Source organism: Cuculus canorus, chromosome 4 (assembly GCF_017976375.1).
Source record: "Cuculus canorus isolate bCucCan1 chromosome 4, bCucCan1.pri, whole genome shotgun sequence".
Lineage (NCBI taxonomy): Eukaryota > Metazoa > Chordata > Aves > Cuculiformes > Cuculidae > Cuculus > Cuculus canorus.
The window spans coordinates 9,948,335-9,958,362 of NC_071404.1; positions in this window are offsets into that span (position 1 = coordinate 9,948,335).

Here is a 10,028-nt window from a genome sequence, read left to right on the forward strand (position 1 = left end):
TGATCTCCATCAATCGTGTGCAGTGAGACAAGAGCTGGGGACAGAATGCATTTCCTACTTACATATGCATAAATTTCCCCAGAAATCTTAGGCATATTCTAGTATTTTCCAAGGACAATTCTAATGTTATTATAAACTTCACAACAGAGAAATCTCTGGCTAATTGGGAGCTCTGGAGCCAGCTCTGCCTGACCCTGGACCTGGGATAGAGAAAGACTGCAGACAGAGGTCTTAGAGAGTTTTCATTTGCCAACATTTTCGGTATCAAGAGGGACAATCTAACTTTCAAAAAATACAACTACTTAGATGAATCTTTACTTTAGCTTAAATCAAAAATATTCCACTTTTTATAATAGTAACTATATCATTTGGAATTTGGAAATTCTTCCTTATGCCTAGTCTAAATCTGCCCCTCTCCAGTTTATAGTCATTGCCCCTACTTCTATCACTACAAGCCTTTGTAAACAGTCCCTCCCCTTTTCCATCAACCATGTGCTACGAGACAAAGGCTAATTACAGAATATTTCTCACATACATATGTATAAGTTTTCCCAGAAATCTTATGCATATTTTATTACTTTCGAAGGACTAATTTTAGTGTTATGAAACTTTGCAACAGTCAAAACTCTTGCTAATTTGGAGCTGGCTCCAGCTTTCTGCTTGACCTTGCCTTTCAGATTAGTAAGAATTCCAAACAGAGGTGATTACAGAAGAAGAAACATCTGTTTAGCACAAATCGTTCCTGTTATAATTTTCAAAGAAAGGACAGTGTCTGAAAAGCACTGTTTTAAGGAAAACATGCTATCAGAGGGACATTCTGTCTAACTTTAAAAAACCACAACTGCTTAGACAACACTTAACTGTATTTTAGCTTAAATCTAAATATTCTACTTGGAAATATTCCACATATTGTATCATTCTGATAGCATGTTTTCTTTCAAATGGTATTTTTCCAGACGCTGTTCATTCTTTGGAGATGGTAACATCTTGTGTTCAGCATGATCAGTGCTGAACAGATATGTCTTCTGTAATCACCACTGCTTGCAGTCTTTCCCTATCTCAGGTACAGGGTCAGGCAGAGCTGGTTCCAGAGCTCCAAATTAGCAAGAGATTTGACTGTTGTGAAGTTCATGATAACATTAGAATTCGTCCTTGGGAAGTAATAGAACATGCATAAGATTTCTGGGAAAGTTTATACATATGTAGGTGGGAAATACATTCTGTCCCCAGCTCTTGTCTTGCTGCACACGATTGATGGAGATTGCTCCTTCATGTTGCCCAGGCCTGATAAAGGATGCTTGCTTTCTAAAACCAAAACGAGTCTTAGAGGGTTTATTTGCTGGCATTTTCAGTATCACAAGGACTAATTTTAATGCTATTATGAAGTTCACAACAGTCAAATCTCTTGCTGATTTGGAGCTTTGAAACCAGCTCTCTGCCTGACCTTGCATTTGAGATAGGGAAAAAGCTCCAAGCAGAGCTGATTACAGAAGACACGTGTTCAGCACAGAACATACTTCACACAAGACATAATCATCTTCAATGAATCAATGTTATCTGGAAAAGCACAGTTTGAAAGAAAACATGTTCTCAGAGGGGTGTTCTGTCTATCTTTCAAAAATACAAATACTTAGATGAAACTTAACTCTCCTTTAGCGTAATTAAAAAATATTCCACTTCTTGTAATAGTAACTACTTCTTGTATCATTCTGACACAGCGCTTGGCAGAGAACCGTATCCCTGTTCTTCACAGCCACTGTATCCCCAAGGGGCAAGGTGGCACTTGCTCCCTCAGTGGCACTTGCTCTGGCACACCAGAGCCCTGCAAGCTCCCTTGCTCACCGGTCCACCTGCCATGTAAAAAGGCAGCTCCTTTCCCCCCCGCCCCAGCACCACCAGGAGCTTATTAGAGATAGTAGTACCTTAAAGTGCACCCAGCTCCCAGTTTCCTCAGCTCCTGTCAGCCCTTGGCTTTCTCCTTGCCCAGACGAGCTGGCCGATGATGTGCGGGATGGTGAACCTCCAGCAGTGCTACAATTTGGCACAAGTATGATTATGGCCTCAAGTTGTGCCATGGGAGGTTAGGGTATTGGATATTAGGAAAAATTTCCTTACTGAAAGACTGGACAAGTATTGGAACAGGCTGCCCAAGGAAGGGGTGGAATCGTCATCCCTAGAGGTGTAAAAAAACGTGTACATGTGGAGCTATGTGACATATCTTAGTAGGCACGGTGGTGTTGGGCTGATGGCTGGACTTGATGGTCTTGGAGGTCTTTTCCAACCTAAACAATTCTATGATTCTAAGTAAAGTCAAGTGTCATTTTCATAATTTTCACCAGAGACTTTTGTGCTGGGTGCTCCAGAGATGTAGGAGGTTACCCCGGTGTCTGTAAAACTAATGGTGGGTGTGCAGAAACTGGGGATTGGTGTGCAGACGTTTGTATTCCCTCATGATTCAGTTCATTATTATTTAAATATGAAAGATTAATCAATTGCTCAAATCCCAGAAGAGTCAGAGTTTTTCAAGTGCAGCATAAATGGTTCATTTTAGTGCTTTCTAATTGAAAGTAAAGCACTGGAGCTGCAGAGGTGCATAGCGAATTCAACTTCTCTCTAAGTTTTTGAATGAAAACATTCTCTTTATAATATTAAAGGAGGTTGTTTACAACCTGATTTCTCTAGGACAGCAGAGCAATTGTTGCTGAGGTGCTTTATATTGCCTCAATGTAGTGTTGTGGCATGTTATGTTTTATTTGTGTTACTGACTTTTATTAATACCTGAAATGCTGAGTGTCTGCAGCTCTTGGGTACTATAAAACACTGGCTTTTATCAGTGTGGATGTGTTTTACAGCAAAGAGTTCCTGTGTGACTAAATTATATATTAGGACATTGGGATTTTTTTTTTTCCCATAGCTTAGCATTTAAAATGTGTGTGCAAATGCACACACGTGTGTTTTGTTGGTGCTATCAATATATACGCGAAAGAAATGTGATTTAAGACAAAACTTTTGTATATAGTCAGATGACATTTTAGAACAGCATTAATAACTCTATTAATTATACCCAACCATTTAAGGTAGGCACCAGTGTTGGTAAGACATAGTACAGGCTTAGCTGTATTGCAAAATCCCATTGAGTTTACTGGAACTATTTGTTTCATGGCAGGAGAGTGAGCTTTGGACTACTTGGGGTGGAGAGCATATGTTCCCATACCTTATGCAGCCCCTCATAGATTTAGGTTTGATTTTACATAAGAGTATGGACTGCTGTGAAAAAGCATTCTTAAAATAAAAAAAACATGCAAAGTGGCACCGTTATGACAAAATTCCCCAAACCTGTTGGTGAGGCATAGCTTTATAGTTCACCCTTAACTCTGCTTACTGCTGTCAGCTGCTTCTGAACATGTATAATCCTTGAGATAGTGTAATTACAAAAAATCTAGTTAAGCAAGGAAAATTAGGAGTTATCACCTTCAAATGTGAGAAGAAAAGTAACTAAGTCCTTTTAATGGTAAATTGCAAGAAGTAAGTCAGAGAACACGCAATGGTTTGCACAGCTGGTTGTCTTCAAGCAGTAACTAACAGAGTTAACCTGGTTCTATGAGATGGCAAAATGGTTTTTAAGCATCTGACCTAATAAATGCTCTATAACTCCATAGTGCAGGGTGCAGTAACTTTGTTCCAGTAGACTTTCTGTGGGATTAGCTACTGATTTTCTCAAGCATTGCCAGGATGCACGCTAATATAAGCTAAGGGAGTATTATTACATACTTTAATTGTTCCTATGCTTTCCTCAGGGCATCTGTTCTTGGGTAGTGACAAGTGTTAAAGCACTGAGCTGCATGGCAATCTAGTCTGAGCTACTGTAAGCACTTCTATGTTCTTATCTGAAGTATGACTTGAAAAGGGAGCCTCTTCTGTGATACGTATCTGGAATATAATATTTTTAATAGTCAATTTGGTTCCAGTCCTATCACCTGCAAATTTGTCTCTATCAGCTGTTCACTGAAAGGGCATGCAGACACTGTGGAGATTCAGACCAAGTGCCAGCTAGCTGTAAGAGCATGCTTTTGTCCTGTCTAGTTACTTGCACCTGAACTTCCTATTGGAATGTAATAAAGATTTATTTACTTTTTTACTTAAATTTTATTTAGTTCGAGTACTGAGTTTCAGTGTAATATGGCAACTGTAAAAGTGCTCCATCCTCAGGGATTCCTGGAGCTACAAAGAGTCAGTTTCTCTGGAATTGCTTTATATCCCACATGAAGTTGCATTACACACTTAACTGTCTGGAGATGCTTTCTCCTCTAAGTTGCAAGTTACTTTTTCAAAGTTGGTGGTGCTGAATAACATTGTTGAGAAGAGCTGGAGCGTGCTACAAGATAGCCTGGCTGCCCGGTTATGACAACGTTCAAATAAAAAACATAGAGAAGGATTCATCTTTCTGAATCCACTTTATAATTGTTTTAAGACAGATGTGACTGTTTCACGCCAAAACTAGTGCTTCAGGAATTTCCTAACCTGCTGTTTTCTTCCGTACATGTTGATGCATATGTATATGCTGGGGTGAATTAGTCCTGCGCTACTGAGGGCAGAGTGCTGTGTTCACTATTGGACTCAGAATAACTGTGTATACTCAGAAGGATGTTACAGCGATGGAGCCTGGTGCTTCCTGGTTTGGGGGAAGCAGCACTGCGTCTGAGCACCCAAGCTGATGAGTGATGCACTGATAGGCAGAGATTTCAGATTGGTGTTGGCATTGAGCTCTCAGTGAACAGGAAGCTGCTTTTACTGTACTTTAGGAAGCCTGGGGCATGTGCAATAAATAAATTAGTAGTGGCAATAAGTCCCACTGGCATCTCGTCCTGCAATGGCAAGTATGGCAGTTTCTGAGCCAAAAAGGCTGCAGAATGTGATTCATGCCAGGACTGCAGGGGCCAACCCAAGAAGGCGGAGAGAGTTGTAGGTTGTGTATGACCATGTAACACATCCTCCTGCCTCCCATTTCCATAAGGGTTGAATAGCTCAGCTTTTCTGCAGTTTTATTTTTGCTTTCATATTTGTTAACTAGAGTTCTAAATGCTGCAACTTTTTAATACATTCAATATTTCAAAATGTTTTTTAGGTGTAGTTTCCTAGGTTTTCACAGTTTAATAAGAGGACAACTTTTATCTTGGGGTATCAGGTTGACATGTAAGTTGTCTGCATGGTTAAACCTTGAGGGGTGCTCATGAAGTAACTGGTAGTAGTCACAGGCTAACATCCTTCATCATGTTGCACCAGGGGAAGTTTAGATTGATATTAGAAAAAAATTCTATACTAAAACAGTGGTCAAGCACCAGACCAGGCTGTCCAGGGAAGGGCTGGAGTCACTGGCCCTGGAGTGTTCAAAACACATGTACATCTGGCACTTTGTGACAAGTAAACTTCAAAATAGTGTAGTGACTTCAGACCTAAGATGATAAAGGCCCATGAAGAGTGAGAGGCAGAAATCAAAACAGTCATTTCCTTTCAGTCTTGCTCTAGAGCGGTTTCATTTGATGACCTGATGTCTAGTAATAGCTAATGGGACCTGAAAATTGAAGGTTTTCAGCAGTGATAAAACAATATCCTTTAAGTCTGTGCAGAGTGTCATACCTCTATGGCAAATCTCATCCCTAAAGAAACACAACCACCTGTCTGGAAACTCCCCATGTACTTTCCCCCATCCCATAAGTCTCTTGGCAGCAGCTGATCAGCGTGGTGGTGGTGCATCCTTAAGGTTGCCCTGACTTTGGCAGTATGTGCTGCTGTGAAAAAGTTGCTGCTCTCCCACCTAGCAGGGCACATTGGGTGATTAATGGGACTTCCAAATTTCATTACAGCCTTATTTTCTTCCCACATTTGACCTCAGAAGGCATCAAAAGGATGTTTTTTTTCTCAGGGCTGGTAGGCTTGGATGAAGAGTATTCCTTTAGGTTTTTCTGAACATCTCTGCCTACAGCCATTGCTGCTGCTTCCGCTGACATAGCAGCACTTGCCCTTGCCCTCTCTTGCAGTGCATTTCTTTCACTCTTGATTTTAAAAAGTTTTTTTTGACATATTATTGTAACAAAAGGAAGCATTTAAATAGTTATTTAAAACATAAAACCATGAATGCAGAGCTCAATTACCTTCTCAATTACTTTTTAATAAACAAGGACGCAGTCACTGTGAGCAGGACAATTATCTTTAATCAGGCATAACAACGTGCAAAATTAAAAACCATTAGAAGTTTTAAAAAAATGTTAAGACCTAAACCACAAAGTGTGGTGCACACAAATAAGTTTGTTCTTTCAAAGTCATATATTTTTGTATGTGTGGTGCCTCAAACCTTCTCTGCTTGTGACAATATAACCCAATGATAGAAAGGCTTTGCTTTGCAGAAACGGGATTCCAGGGAATGATTCAGGATTGTCTGTTACTTGACATCCCCTGGAATATGCTGTATAAAACGTGGTATTGCTGTTTTGCTAGAAGCTTTACGACTTCTAGTAGCCATCACAGTGAAATTGTGCTCCAAAGCGAGGGGAGTATTAAAGGTAGTGGCATCAGGCCACATTGAGACAGTTGTTGTCATCTCTGACAAGAAAGTCAACAAGTTTTCAAGAAAGATTGCTTCCCTCTATTACCTCCAAGGGCTTCATTTGCCATTACCAATATGTTTCTCTCCTCTTTTCTCTCTATTATGTTTCAGAAACTATTCTTTCATTTTGTATCAGTCTTAATGCATGCAGAATTTGGGAATCTAGGACTGGAGGAGACCTCCTATATCACCACTTGCTGTCATGTGCAAATTCATTACCTTGGCCTTTTTATAAACTGTTAAATTTGATTTTGCAACAAGCTTGATTGTTTTACCCTGCTACTGAAAACTGCCCTGGAAACTCACTGCTCTAGTGAGGATTGATATATTCTAATTTCCCAGCTAGATTATGCCCCTTTTTTATGAAAAGATACTCTTTTCCTTTCTATGCAAACTGGATAAACATTTAGTTAAAGTAGAATTTGTCACCCTTAGTGAATTTTTTACTCCTCATTTCTCTATTTTAATAGCTGTGGGATAATACAGTTCCTGCCACACCTCTCTTGATGGAGTCCAAGGTGCAGTTTGTTTTATTTGCAGTGAGAGTGCACTGTTGTCTTACATCGGTTCATGCTCAGCCTGACATCACCCTGATCTCCTGGTCCTTTTTGTGGACTGATGCTTCGCCAGTTTCCCGCTTGTCCTGGTGACTGTGGTTATTCTGCTCTCTTGAGCTTGAGGTATCTGTTGACCTAATTCTCAAATTTGTTGAGAAGTCTCTGGATTAAGTTTTGCCAGTCCTTAATTTGGTGTCCATAAATTTGTTCAGGGTGCATTCTGTTTCATCATCTGGGCCTCTCATCAAATGACGAACACTGTGTTCTTCACTAGCAGCACATCAACCATTCGTCTTTGCTATTTGAGCTTGGCCGTCGAGCCAATTTTCAAACCATCTGACAGACTGGTGGCCCAGCTTGTACTTTCTCAAAATAGGCCTTTTTTTGTGTCACTGTATAAATGGAACGAGAAGAGAAGTGGAAATTTGTGGGCTTTCTTTTTTTTTTTTTTTGGTTTTTTTTTTTGTCTAGATCCCAAACTGAGCACTCTGAGAAAATATAAAAGCCCAGGAGCCAGACAAAGGACATTGTAAAATATCCACATAGGAATTATGGTATCTAAGACTTACTGTGAAGTCATATTGTACTGTATTTACGTTATTGCACTGTTTGAGGGACACCATGTGTGATACAGCTGGATGTTCCAGGTGTGATTTAGGAGATATAGTTATCTAGGTCTGAAACGCTGTCCATATTTATGAGTCAACAGAGAACCTGAATCGCACAGTCCATCTCTGCTTGCTCTGGATGCTGGTCAGTATCAACATTGGTAGTGACATGAGATAGAAGTACTTGAATTTAGAAGTTGATAAGTCCCACAGATAACATTTCTTTTTTTGCCAGTGAGCTTTCCAGAGTTACTGCTGGTGTATTTCTTACTCTTATAATTAAAGAGAGATACCTTATAGCAGTATTTACTTATGTTTCAATTATTTCCTTCATTTGTTGATGTTTGCTTCTGTATTTGTGCAGGTTGTTGGGCAGAATTCCAGTGGGACGGCGTGTACTCTTTTTCTGAGGACAATGAAGTCAGAAGCTGAGTCCCATACCATACTGATGCTTGAGGCTTGGCTGTACAGACACAGGTCTGCTGGTATGGGAATGTGTCAGAAGCTGGAATGCCAGTAGTTCAGGCTGTAGAGGCAGTCAGTAAGTTTATGGAAAGGGCAGTCTTGGTAGCCAGCAAAATTATGTTTGTTTCATCAGAGGAGCTACTTTGCAGCTGCAGAATGATGGTTTCAGGATAGTGTTTCAGTAAAACACGTGAGCTTATGGGCATTGTTTGAGTAATACATTCTCCAAAGAAGTTCTAATAGCAGCGTGTATAAAGACAGAGGATTCATACACCAAAAATAAAAAGCATTTGATGCAAATCATTAAAGTTGTACATATGCACCCACAATGAATTTCAAATGCATACACACTTTCCAGCTTGTCTGGATAAACAGTAAATGTCAGTTAGTGTCTGGCAATGAAGATCTCTAGCGTTAATTCAGATACTGCTTTGAAAACTGGAGTCTTTTTGAAAAGCACAGATTATAGTGGAAAAAAATACAGAGACCTTCATAGAGCATGACAACATATGCATAACTGAAGAGTCTGGCTGAAATAAAAATGTCTTTTACAGTTTAAAGGGTATCACAAACTTGAACTATAATCACTTAAAGATAAAATGGAGTAAAAGCTTGTCAAGTTTTTTTCATGCCAGCAAATATTCTCCACCCATTTTTATGTTTTTATTTAAAGGTTTTTTTTGTTTTATTCTTTTAATTGCTCTGAGGAAACTCCTTATAAGCACTGGGAAACTACTACCTTTACACAGTTTTAGAGCTTTGTAGAAAATAGTGAAAATGATTATAAATCTAAACTTTTTCAGTCAGAAGTTATGTTAGGCTTTATTGGTGAAGGAAGGGTTCCAAATGGACGTTTTATTATGTCATTTCACATGACCTGTTTGTTAATATGTATGTCAACTATAGTAAAGTATTTCTTATAAATGCTTTACTTTTAAATGAATGCTTTTGTAATCTACAAGAATGGTTAGGCTTGTAGGAAGACGTTATATTTTGTCAGACATCATTGGAAAAATAAACAAGTTTTCAGTCTTACAGTCCTTATATTTGGTCTGATTTCGTCTAATAAAACATATTACCTCTTCTTACAAACTTTTTTTTTCAGCACAGATTTTCTCAACGTGGCTGAATTTCTTTCAGAACTGTAAAAATGACTCACAAGGTTGCAGTTTTTGCAAGCAAACTTACAATATTTAGTATGTGATTATTTATAACTTATTAAGACATAGATACTCTCAGTACAAACTGATATTGCGTGTCTGTCATAGACCCAGTAACTTCACTTTTTAAACAATTTTACTTTTCCATGGATGTGCTGAGGATTTTCTTGGTTTAAAAAAAATTATTACAATTTTTGCAAGACTTTAATTTTATTCTATTAACTGAGGTGATGTCCTACTGGACACATTTACAGAGAGCTTCAGAAGGCATAAATTTGGTTTACGTGTACAATTTGTATCTGTTGATATGGTTCTAATTGCCATTAGATTTTTCTGACTAAATCCCTTTCATAGAGGGTTCTCACAGTTTTATGAGATTTGTATATGTTACCCTGTTCAATGAAGAGGAACCTAAGGACCCTAATTGTGTGCTTAGGGGCATTTAAAAAACTCTATGAGGCAGGTCTTTAACTCAATTCTCCAACATCTTACCAGTGATTTTTACTTTACATTTTTCCTCTTCTGAGGTTTAACATAGCTAAACCAAGGAGGAGGAAGCTGTAGTTAAAAAGAATGTTGTATTCTTCGTAATTTTCAGTTGTCTTAATGAGAAGGATGTTTAAATCCAGATTAA